Below are 12085 nucleotides of genomic sequence, written 5' to 3' on the forward strand. Positions count from 1 at the left end.
CTCTGAGCCATGACAGGGTGGCATCAAACTGCTAAAGTTTGGTTAGACCAAAGCTGTAATGCTCCTTAGCAGAATCGTTCTGGTGTTCGTAGGAATGCCACACTGTATACTTGCCCCACAGGAGCACATGGATTAAAAATAGTGCCTATCAATCATAACTTAAACCTTGACTGTGACCAAAGATTGTCCTCATTCTCCCCAAACTGAATCTACTACTCAAGGATGGTGTCTATGGCACAGTGACAAAGTGTAGTTATTAGTGTTATTATCTGTAGGCACCTCACATCTGTCCTGCACTTTGAAGGAGTCCCCAAACCATGCTGTCAGTTTCCACTTACTTGAATATTCATCCTGGAAAGCTTATCACTTTCCAGCATTCCCAAATTCAGAAGGAAAGCAATCTGAAGCCCTCTCCATTAAGAAAAAGGCTATTAGAATAGGAAACTGTGCAGCTCCTAAGTCTACGACAGAAATGCTGAAAGTACATTTTCAGGGATTAAAAAAAAAACCAACCCAAAACCTCCCACAATCAACAAAGAACACTTGGGGGAAGAGGGGCTTTAAACTTGTTTGTACCTGTGTTTTATCCTCTTGGAAATAAGTATGTGGGGGGTAATATATACACTGTATATGATATACACTAATATACACTATACCCTATAATAATACACTTCCAGAAACTACTGGATTTGAAGCAAACAAATTTTGTCTTTTAATGCCATCCAAATTTGGTTTTTCTTAATTAAGATTCCTCATTTATGAGGGATCCCAAATGAATTCAGACTAGGACATTCATTCAAAACCAGAGATTTTGCTTTTGCTCTGTTGTCAGAGAGGTAAAGGGGGATAAATAAAGACACACTTAAGACAAGTCCTGGTGGACAATTTAAATTTTCATATATAAGTAAATATTCTCTCACTTTGTCTTAATGGCTTGTTAACAGAAATTTTCTGTTGTTCATGTTCTTTTATGGTGATGGAGAAAAAAATTATTCTGTGCAAACACTTTTGACTTCCTGGAACAGCTTTTCTTATTCTTAGATGTCTTTCCTTTATGATTTACAGTACCTTTTTTGGCTGTAACTACAGAGCTGTGTAATTATATGATAGATGGACAAGAATTTACTCATTCACTCACAAGGGATTAAAGAGTAACCTGCAGTAGTGTTTGTTATATGATTATTGAAATGCCCTGTGGCTGTTAAGACAGCTAGGTCTTCCAAAACAAACATTAAATACTAGAGTTCAGTTGGAAGTAATAGTGCACTAGCACCCATAGGATAACACTTGCATCAGGAGTCTTTCATAAAATGTGATTTGTATAATCCTCCTTAAAATTAAAAGGAGTTGTAACAAGCGTATTAATCTGACAAATGCAGTCTGACAATCTGTTCCAAGCAGCATAGCTTTAGTCCTCAAGGACAACATTGTTTCTCTGAATAAGATACTCGAGTGTATGTGCCAAGCCCTGTGCTGGGAGCAGATAATGATTATTTTTGACGTGGATGCTACAATTTGATGGTGTTAGCTAAGGAAGCCTATAATAATACACTTCCAGAAACTACTGGATTTGAAGCAAACCAATTTTGTCTTTTAATGCCATCCAAATTTGGTTTTCCTTAATTAAGATTCCTCGTTTATGAGGGATCCCAAATGAAACCTCAACATGTTGTAATTTTTTTTCCTGCTCTGAAACATGTGCACTTAAGCTAGTAAAAATTTTACACTTGCATATTTTTGGTGTGTTAGTCTTTCAAAGGATGATGGTATAGGGGTAGAACTTGAATGTCTTTTGAAGATACCTTTCAAATGTTCACATTGGCTGTTTTGGTGAAGAAGGAAGTTCCCTTAAATGCCCTATTCTATAAGGACTTCATATGTGGGTAGGTAGTTGTTGTAAAAATACTTTTTAGGACAGAGGAAAGCAGAGGAGGTAAGGCAAAGTACAGAATGGGCCAGTTCAGTGCTGCCTTTGTGCTTTCCACAAAAGCTGTTCCACATAAGCAATAACTAAAAACATTGCAGTATAAAACACTTGGAATGGGTTTATATGTCATTTTTCCCAGACAACCGTCTTGCCTGTATTTCCTAATAAAAGGCTATAGTTGGTCATATTCACTTTGACCTGAGTTTGATGTGCATATGGCACTGGTAGTAACTGGACTTGTTTAATAGGAATGGATTGTTTCACAATTAAAGAAGAAAAAATTTAACAGTTCCTGCTGTGGGGGTTCAATACCATGGCTGTTCCTGTTACAGCTTTCCCTAAAGACAGAGATTTGAGGCAGAAGTGGGAGGAACAGCAGAACCGTGCTGTTCCTGTTAGATATTGGGGCTGCAGCAGTACCCAGAGCCTAATGCTGGCCTGGGGTGGGGAGGAGAGGAGAAAAGATGCCACTTTCTACCCCTTCCCCATTCTGCTTTGCACACTTGGCCAGCTGGAAGTTTACCACTGAGAAAACGCAGGGAGGAGGAATTCCTTCCTCTAGTATCCCAGGTGGTTGGCTTATGTCCTAATGGGTAAATTGCTTTTATTGTTATTTGCTTTTACTGCACATAAAAACAGAACCATAGCAATCCTATGGAAGTTTAAACGAAATTTAAACCTGATAGGGGTATTTAATGCTTTGCATATGTAAAAGTCTAGTTCTCATTGCAAGCAGCCTAATCCTCCATCGGTAATTGCTGTGCTATCTCTGCGGGGATATTCACTCCCATGGGTCACTCTCTGGAGAGCTGATACGGGGAAGCAGGGGAAGGAGGGACAGTGTCTTGTACAAGTTATGTGGAGATGCATTTGTCTTCATTCCTAACACAAATATTCCTTTTAAAATGTATAAGAAGCTTTTTTCAAAATTATGTAGAGATGGTGTAATGTTATTAAAGTTACTTGAACAAGTAATCAGTACAGAGATAAACCCCCCTAAATAATATGTATGTACCTGAAGATTAGAGATTAAACACGTTGAGTTGCTACCTACTGCTGGTTTTATGTTCATGTTACTTCCATGTAAAAACTATCTAAAACTGTAAACATGCAAAAACTTTATCTAAAACTTATAAATTTTTGAGCACTGTTCTCTACTAATGGTTTTGACTCGGGGTTCCTGTGCTTTTCCTCTGTGATTGTCAGTAAGGCCGCATAAGCAAGGGGGGAAGCAAGGAGACAACAAAGCTGCAAAGTGGGCTCAGCATTCATGCTTGCTTAGTTTTCTAGTACTTGGTTTTTCAGTATTGCCCAGCTTCTGCAGTTTGACTTACAGGGTATTCATGTGGTGCTTCAGCTGTGGGAGTTTTCAAATACATACTTTCAATCTTTTTTTTTTTTCCCTTGTAGCAAATGAGTACTAGATGATGTAGTTGAAGCATTACACCGTGTGAAAGAGTAAGTCCAAACTCGTGTTCTGAAGAAATACTTTTCTGAGCCAAGATTTCTAGAACTGCTTTAAAAAAACCAAAAAACAACAAAGGAAAAAACAGTCCAAGCCCTGCCCCAAAATAAATGAAATGAATTTTTTTTTAAAAGCCCAGAAAAACCCCTGAAGTAGAACCTATCACAAAGTTCAAACAGATAAAGCAGAAGTTTATCTGGATAAATGTGTTCTTTCTTCTCATACCAAATTTTTCCCTAGCAGCTGAATATTTTGAATTTAAGACATCTAGCCTGAGAGGTTTTCTGACCCCCAGAGAAGCCCTCTGACAATATTGATGGGAATCAGTTGCATCAAAGTGAATTTTGTTAGGTAGTGGTGGATTGCCTAGAGACTAGTTGTATAAGAATGAATCCTACTCAAGACTTGTTTGTGTTGGGATCAGGGAAATCTCTGTCAAACTGCGCACAACCCATCTGCTTAACATGTTGTTTCTCAATTGGTTTGTCCTCAGCATGAGGACTAGCTGCCCTTGAGTGAAATCTGGGAACTTCAGGGTTGTTTGCTTCTCTTCCCACTCCCTTCCAAAAGAATAAGGTTTGTCTCCGGTTTATTAAGAGACAAAAACTTTCTATTTGGTTGCAAGACATATAATGGCATCCTTGCTGTCATATTTCCATGTGGAGATCAACAGTTGCCAAGGACCTGAACGGAGAAAGTGTTTTCCACACTGGTGTGGGAACAGCATGGGTTTGAGGAATATGGATTTTGAGAGGTGAAGCCTGTACTGATGGTGGTCACAGAGCTGACACAGGAGCCTTGTGTGTACCCTGATTCTTAGTCCAACCCTTTCTGTGCATAGAAGGAAAATTTTCAAAAGCTCTTACTCTGTGTGGGAAAGGGGAGAACATGTTACATAAGGAGTTTATAGAGATGTTAACATTTGGTTCTCTCCAAAACACAAAACACCTTGTGCAATAGCAAAGAAGTTGTCAACCTGTTGCTGTTTTACAGCATCATTGAAATCATGGCCAAGCTTTGGATCAGAACTTTAAGACACTCTGGTTTTCAGAGAGCTGAAGGATTTACTGAGTCTCAGTGGAGGATTTGCAGGGACACTGACAGCAGTGCCTTGGACAGATGGGCTTCAAAGTAGAACTGTCCTGACCCACTCTCAGCTACCACAGCAGGCTATTTATTAGCTTGCATGCTTGAACTGTTGAATATTTAGATCCACCCACTGTCCCCTGTGCCAAGACCACCCTGCTGCTACTCATGTCATGCAGATTTGGCACAGAAGCTGCATTTAAACAGCTAATGAGTTGTATGTTGAAGGACAGGCTGGTCTCCCCTATTGAAATCTGTGAAAGAGCTGTGACTTATCTTGGGCTGAGTAATCTACTAGCTACTGATAGCATTGCATCTTTCTCTAGACTGGCTACTTTACCTGCTTCCGTGTTGAAACAGATGTTGTGACTTTTTAAAAAACAAAATATAGATTTTTCTTTTTTTTTTAAAACTCCAGACAACTTAAAAGAAAATTGCTGAAGTCGACTTGCCACTATGTACTATTTAAACAATAGTCCACTGTGGGATAATTATACCTGCATCACCTCAGTATTAACATAAAATAGTATTAAGCCTTGCTTATCCCTGTTTAGGAAGAATTGGACCAATGAATTAAGTTGGAAGCAAGATGCCCTCTCCATCAGTAACTGGAATCTCTGAGTGGTGAGTTAGATCAGCTGACTGAGTTACCTAGCACCCAGGAGCTTTTAGAAAGCTGATGAGATGGGCAAAGTCCAGTGACTGGTGTGCTGCTCCCTCCATAATCAGAGTGGATCAATGGGGGCGTAGTGCATCTGGAAGAGGTGAGAGCTGCAGTGCCAGGTGACTGCCTGGAACCAGAAGCTTGCAGGCATCACATGAAGTTTCATTTGTAAGATTTTAACTTAAAACACAGAGGATGCAATTTCGTAGTAGGCTGGAGCCAGCAGATCCTTAAAACAGCTTTGTCAAAGGTGTGACTTCCTGTCTCCTGGCCCGGCTGGCAGCCTGTTGTCACACCATTCCAGTGATCATGTGGCCTTCAGACTGAAGTGGAACTTGATTGTCACTTCTACCCCAAATCCATTTAAATTTGTAAATGCTGTTTGTGTTGGCAAAGGCAACTTAAATGGTCTCTGCTCCACTCCCAGCTGACTGTTAATACCTACTGGGTGTTCCAAAAGTGATTAATGTGGCTATGGTCTTTCAAAAATCTTTGCTTTTAGCCTGGATGGTTTGACTGACTCAGTGCTGTCACCTCTCTAAAATAAATGGCTGTTTTTACTGGCTTCATGACATCACAGGAGAAAAGAAGAAGGTAAACATTAGGAATTTTAAGGGTATAGTAGTCTGTTTAATTTACCAGCCTGTTTAACTCACCTCCAGTTAGATACTGTTCTCTTCCAGCTAGAACTTGAGACGAATGCTATCAGTGAGAAGATTTACACTGATTTCCAGCTGTGAGGTTGGCAAAGTACCAGAGAGTTGTCATCAAATGTCTCTATGCCCTTAATTATGGGTTCTTCCCCCTTCCCTCTGCTGATCCTACTGATCTTCTGATCCCAGGCTCAGCTGATAAAAATAGTTTATTCAAAAATGAATTTTATGCTTTTTGTAAAGATACCCAGATCTTTTCACTGAGACTGAATCAGTAAAGGGAGGGAGATAAGAGCAAGGCAGGGGAGATTTAGGGCTTCCTTGCAGAGTAGCTGTCAGTTTAACTGTGGAGTGAAAGGACAGCCTTGAGCTGTGTATGGTTTCACATTTGGGGTTTTATTTGTGAGCTTCCTTCCCCTCTTCATGTGCTGGGCCAAGAGATACCTGTGTGGCTGAGAAACGAGGAACAGAACCCACTGGAGCATGTGGGGAAGGAAGGGTATTAACACTAGTGCTGGAAAAAAAGCATGTGGAATTACAGCTTTATTTCCTATAAACAGACTTGCATGAGCCAAGTCATCTGTTAGCTGGACTTTTATTATTCCAGGTGGGATAGGGAAATCAAGGTGAATTTAACAGAAGGGGGCTGAATGATCCTCTTGCACTTGATGAATTTCTAAATGGGCCAAAACCCACCTCTTGGCTCTGTTCATCCAAGCAGCAAAGGAAGGTAATAGCAAACTAATTTTATTGTTGCCACTTGGTACAGCTACCTGTGCATGTTGCATGCCCTGTGTAGGATACAGCTGTGACACTTCAGAGTGCCCCTGCTTTTGTAGAAATTTTGTAATTACAATTTTGAGCTAAGTTCAAGAAGTAACTCTTCTCTGCTGTGGAGACCTTCTGGAGTTGGTGTGCAATTTCCCATTACCACTGTGTGCAGAGAGGAAGATGGGTGTTAAGCCAGCCCCTTCTACACCAGAGCATCAAGTTAAAATACAAGTTCTAAGAGCAATTTGATCATTAACTGGTGTCTCTGAGTGCCAGATGTTTAAAGTATACTGGGAAATTGCCTGTAGTTCTGATGTGTGTCGTGTGGTTCGCCCACGTCTTCAGTCCTCATATTTAGCACTCAAATTTAAAATTAGGGTTCCTAAAATACTACTTTGATCATGGTGTGAGTCAAGTTGTCAAAAATTGTCAGTGACTAAAACTAAAGACCAGTTTCCTGCAGAGTAAAAATATTACCTAATTTTGCTTAAACCTGCAACAATTACCTGTCTCAAACTCTACACCACTCAGGAGAGCTAGTTAATTTGTATACTGTTTTTAAAAAAAAAAAAAATTATAAAAAAGAAGTTCTGCATGCAGGGAAGCAGCTTTTTCTTCAGGGAGGGAGGGAAGCAAAAGGTAAAAACAACCCCACAGTGCTGAGGAAATAGGACCAAAATTCATTGGAAAATTGCTTTATACTAAACTCAGTCATCTAAGCCTTACATACTACCTAACAAAGCCACTGGTGTTTGAGTTACTGTCAAGGGAACATGATAATAAAACACCTTTAGTAATGGAAAACTTTAACTATAGTAAGGTTTTTAAAATTTGTTTTTATCATAAAGTCAGCCTAAGTTAACTTTATAAGTACCATACTGAAACTTTTCCAAAAGCAGAAACCAAGATGTTTTGTCTGTAGATTTCTTTTATTGTTGGTTAAGATTACAGGGTAGCTTTTTAGAGCATCAGACTTTCATTTTAGAAATAATGTGGCCTTATGTTTTGTTGCCTTGTACAAATTCTTAACATTGTAGGCTTAAATAAAATCCTTGCAAGATACTAAAATGTCATGACAGAAAACAAATTTTTAATGTGATTAGATTTCCTATGCTTTATTGTACATTTGCATGCACATGTGCTCTGAAAGTGAGAGAAATGAAGTGTTTGAAAGCTGTGAGGAGAAGGGCACCGTGAGTATTGCTGAAAGAACATTTATTCAAACGCAGTGTAAGGATAAGCCTCCTCAGATGCTGTTTCTGCTGAATTCTCCTCTGTCATGGTCCCTACTACATTCCATTGCTTTTGTCTGGGGCTTGGTATTTGGGAAATTTTGGTGAGGGCTGGAAGGTGGGGGGGCACGCTGGAAGCTGGTCAGCAGTGAGGAGAGAAGGGCTGGTGTGGGAATTGTGGAGTGGGGTCAGGGTTTAACTTTAGTGGCCATTCATCAGATGATGATTGATTGCTGTGCAGTCCCGGGGGACGTTTAACAACATCTCCGCCCATCCCCCTGCCCCCTTTGAAAGCAGATGGACCAAAAAATGGGGAGAGCGACACCCAGGAATTCCTGCTGTTGTAAAATGTTTTTACGGTGCACTGTACAGCCTTTCCTGAAGCAATCACATTTATGGCCTTGCTGTTGTATTTCTTGGGCTGCTGTGGCTGTAAAAGATGAATAGCCCTGTAACATGGTTCACTGATTCTGTTTAAATTGAAGTAGGCTCCCTTTATTGTTTTGTGTCTAAAATTGTATGCCACCAATTCAGGAAATATTTCCTGTTTGGGAAATAATCAACCCATAGCTGATTTATTTTAAAATAAATCACTTTTAACTATCTCTAAAACTAGTCCCATCTTCCTTCTGATTTCTCTTTTCACTTAGTTCTGGTGGAAATTCTAAAATACTAATTAATGTAGTAGAACAGTTTTAAAAAAGAAATAAAAGCTCCTAAACTTGCTTATTAATCTTTTCCCCCTAACTGATAGGGTGTTGTAGGGCACTAGTTTTTATCTTTAAAATGGTATTTTAACTTAATTACTTAATAATTACAACAGAAAGAAACAATTAATTAAATGCAATTTACACAGATTATAAATTTCTTTGAAAAGAGAAATCTGTCTTTGCTTTTGTACTTCTTTTCTTGCTGCCCATCAGAGCATTCATGTGGTTTGGAAAAACCAGCAATGTTTGAAGGTGTTTGCTTATAAACCAGGTTTTTTTCCCATGTTTGAGTAAATAGTGAAATTAACCAGACATTAGTTAATTTACAGCCTGATGGATCTTTTGGGTGTATCATCTCTGCCTCTTCAGATAGGGAAGGGGGGAGAATTTTTAGGACTTTCCTTTGAGGCATTTGTTTTGGTTTTTTGTTTTGTTGGAGCTTCTGTTTTGGTTTGGGTTTATTTGAGGTGGTGTGGAATTTTTTAACTGAGTCTAAGCTGATGTCCACTAAGGAAGACTTAGTCTTATTCCTCCTTTCCCTCCTGCTACTCCATCCACACTTCAAGACCAGCCCTGTTACTTGTCCTGTGAGGAGCAGGGAGGGAGCATTGGGATGCTGCAGTAGCAGTGAGATGTGGGGAGCCCATCTCACATTGCTGAAACTGGACGAAGGGGGGCTCTGCCAGCTTTGGGTGCGCTGTGTGTGCATCAGTTCTGAACTGAGAACACAGCTGTGTATTGTCCTACACCTATCCTCAGTATGATTATCCTTTTCTTTCCCCCCCAGGGAGTTGCTTGTTTGAGGGATGGGGGGAAAGGGGAGCTCTGGCTCCCCCTGCCCCCCTCTGTTTAGAACCAGGCATAGAAACTTAATCTAGCAGTATGTGACCTTTGTGTCCATGACCTAGGGACTGGGATGTGAGCAGGCTTGAGCTTAACAACAAACTCCTGGCCGTGGCTGCAAGCACAGGCAAGTTGGATGCTGTGCCCAAGCCCCATCAGCCCAGCTGGCACAAACCCCCTGCACAGCCAAAGACTTCCCAGCTCTGTTCTCTGGGAGCGTGCCCCCTTTGCTGGGCAGAGCTGATGTACAGCCTGCTGGCCACTCCTGACCAGTGTGTGTGACACTGACCACAGGAGGAGAGCTGCCCTTGTACCCCAGCCAAGTTTGGGGGGGTTCTCTTGTTGTCTTTGTGCCCAGAAAGGAGTTTCTGGGGGAGTTGTTAGTCCACCTTGAAGCTGACTCCTCCTTCAATGCTTTTCTGGTGGCTAGCTCCCCTCCCCACAGAGAGCACACAGGACTGTGCATTTGTGATTTTCCCCTCCTGTGTACTTAAGGTGAAGTGTAGTGATAGAGATCAGACCAGCATATCTACCTCATTTTGCCCAAGCTTGCTAACTCTTTTGCTCTCTCTTTTAAATCTAGGTTGTTTTTACCTTTTTTGTTTTATTTGTTTGACTAAGAAAGAAATGAATAAGACCTTATCAATGGCTCTGTAGTACTTACCCAAGACCTTCCCCTGCCGTGTCCTGTGTAATCTCCCTAATTTCCTAAATGAGAATATGGCTCTTGTCACTCTTCATTCTAAATTCAGGAGTGATGTTTCCCACCACATTTTGGTGGGTGGCAGGAGGCAGCTGAAGAGTTTAAGCTTGGTTTTTTTCATTGGCTTGAACAGCTGGGTGTCTCTTTTACCCAGTGGCTGCTGTTACCTTGCAGCAGGAGTGGACTGAGCTTTTGCTTCTGGTATTGAGTATTAATAGTAACCTAGTAATAGATTTTACTTGCTTCTGGTCTTCTGTTCATATGGTCACCATTTTCTTTTCAGCTGCTCTGCTTGACTGAGGCCCCAAATCCCTGCTGTATGTTTTTAAAAGTGTATCAGATTCATATGACTTAACTTGATACCTTGTCTTGGTTTTCATTCTCCCTCAACTTCTCAGTTGTTTAAGTGGAGTTATTCAGCAACATGTAATAAACATTCCCTGTAATTTCAACAGAAAAGGAATTTTGTTTGTAAGTGAACATTGTATACATATTTAGACAACCGCAGTGTAAGGACAAGCATCCCTCTAGTTGAGCAGGACGATGTGTTTGAACGATGTATTTCAGACCTAAGGCGTTTTTCACTTGGGGAAAATGGCAATCTGAGACACTGCTTGAGGGTTTAGTGTTTGAACAGAAGCAAACGTAAGTTTGTTCCAGTTTCCCTACAGCAAAATTTAATTTCAGAGGGAAAAAAAGAGGCAGATCTTAGTAAAATCTGACATGTGCACAGGAACACACACATACCCCTTTGAGAAATTAATCCATATACCACTTCAGCTGTTGCGCTTATAGGAGCTTAAAATGTCACTTTATGCAGCCCAGGCAATCCAAGGGAGTCACCTGTCCTGTCCTTCCCCTTGCTTTTGAGGGAGAAGGGAAAGGGGGATGTTAAGCACCATATCAAGCTGGAGTCGGGAGTGGCTGGATGACAGCTGGGAGAAGACAGGCATATCAAACACTTGCCCAATCTTTGTTCTGCTCTTGCTTCTTTCTTTGAGGTAGGCTTCAAATATCTGGTGATGGAAAAGTTGTTCTTAACAGGAAACCTTGTGCCATTGTACTGTTCCATGGTAATAGACATTTTTGATTATTACACTGTAAGAAAAATAGTGTGTGTAGTTAGCAGCAAGACTTGGATATGGAACTTTCTTATGTTGGAGTATTGTGCTCCTTCATTTGCATCTTTGGAAACAAAAACTTAGAGCTGATTTCTGCTTCCCTCTAAGAAAACAGGCTTCCGTGGAAAGTTGCTGTTTCTGTGTGTTACTTCCCTCTACTGGATGGAATGGGAGCAGCTACAGCTGATGAATGGATCCAGCTTTCTAGGCTAGCATCTAGGTCTAAGTTGTGATTTGAATACAGGGTTTGGAAGTGCTTTGTGAGCAGAATGGGGATTTAGTGGTTGCCACAGGTCACTCTAGCATTCAGACGCTCTGATTGGGCATGACAAAGTTCCAGTCTTGTTTTCCAACTCGAGCATCTCGAAGCATCACTAGCATAGAAAACACTGTCATAGCAAAGGTTTTTTGCTTTGTTGATGGAAGTGGCAGGGGGGAGTTTTGCCTAATATTGTTGCTGTCCTGAACGTAAGGAATTTGCATATTTTGAAAAAAGAGGATGATTCTTGGCATGTATGGTTGGTTTTCCCCTTGTGAGCAGTGGGAGTGCTGGTGTTGCAGCTCTCCAGTGTATTGATTATTGAATGGCCCATTTAAGAGAACTGGGTGTTTGTATTTGCAGGAAAAGTCTTCACCTGAAACTTGCCATAGATGCCATCTCCAATCTGTAAGTGTTGGCAGATGGCTTCCGCTCTTAAGAGGAGCTGATGCGGACACTCTTCCTAGTATTGTATTGCAAAGAAAACAGTGACACTTCCATCCAACTGTTATGCATGATTTGGAGTTTACTGGGAAGGATAGCTGTGGAGAAACTATTGTGAACTCTTTGCCCATTGCTGCTGCCTCTAACCATCTCCTTTACAGTTGAGCTTTTGGATTTTTTTATATTTTTTAATATTTTTTTTTTACA

General features: G+C 40.7%; 1 protein-coding gene across 1 annotated transcript in view; it reads left to right on the top strand.

Moving 5' to 3' along the window:
- TRIM71 (tripartite motif containing 71) overlaps positions 1 to 12085 on the top strand; it is a 61351-nt gene that overhangs the window by 29297 nt on the left and 19969 nt on the right. The gene's annotated exons all lie outside the window — the stretch shown is intronic.

The sequence above is a fragment of the Cyanistes caeruleus genome, chromosome 1 (assembly GCF_971803275.1).
Source record: "Cyanistes caeruleus chromosome 1, bCyaCae1.hap1.1, whole genome shotgun sequence".
Classification (NCBI taxonomy): domain Eukaryota; kingdom Metazoa; phylum Chordata; class Aves; order Passeriformes; family Paridae; genus Cyanistes; species Cyanistes caeruleus.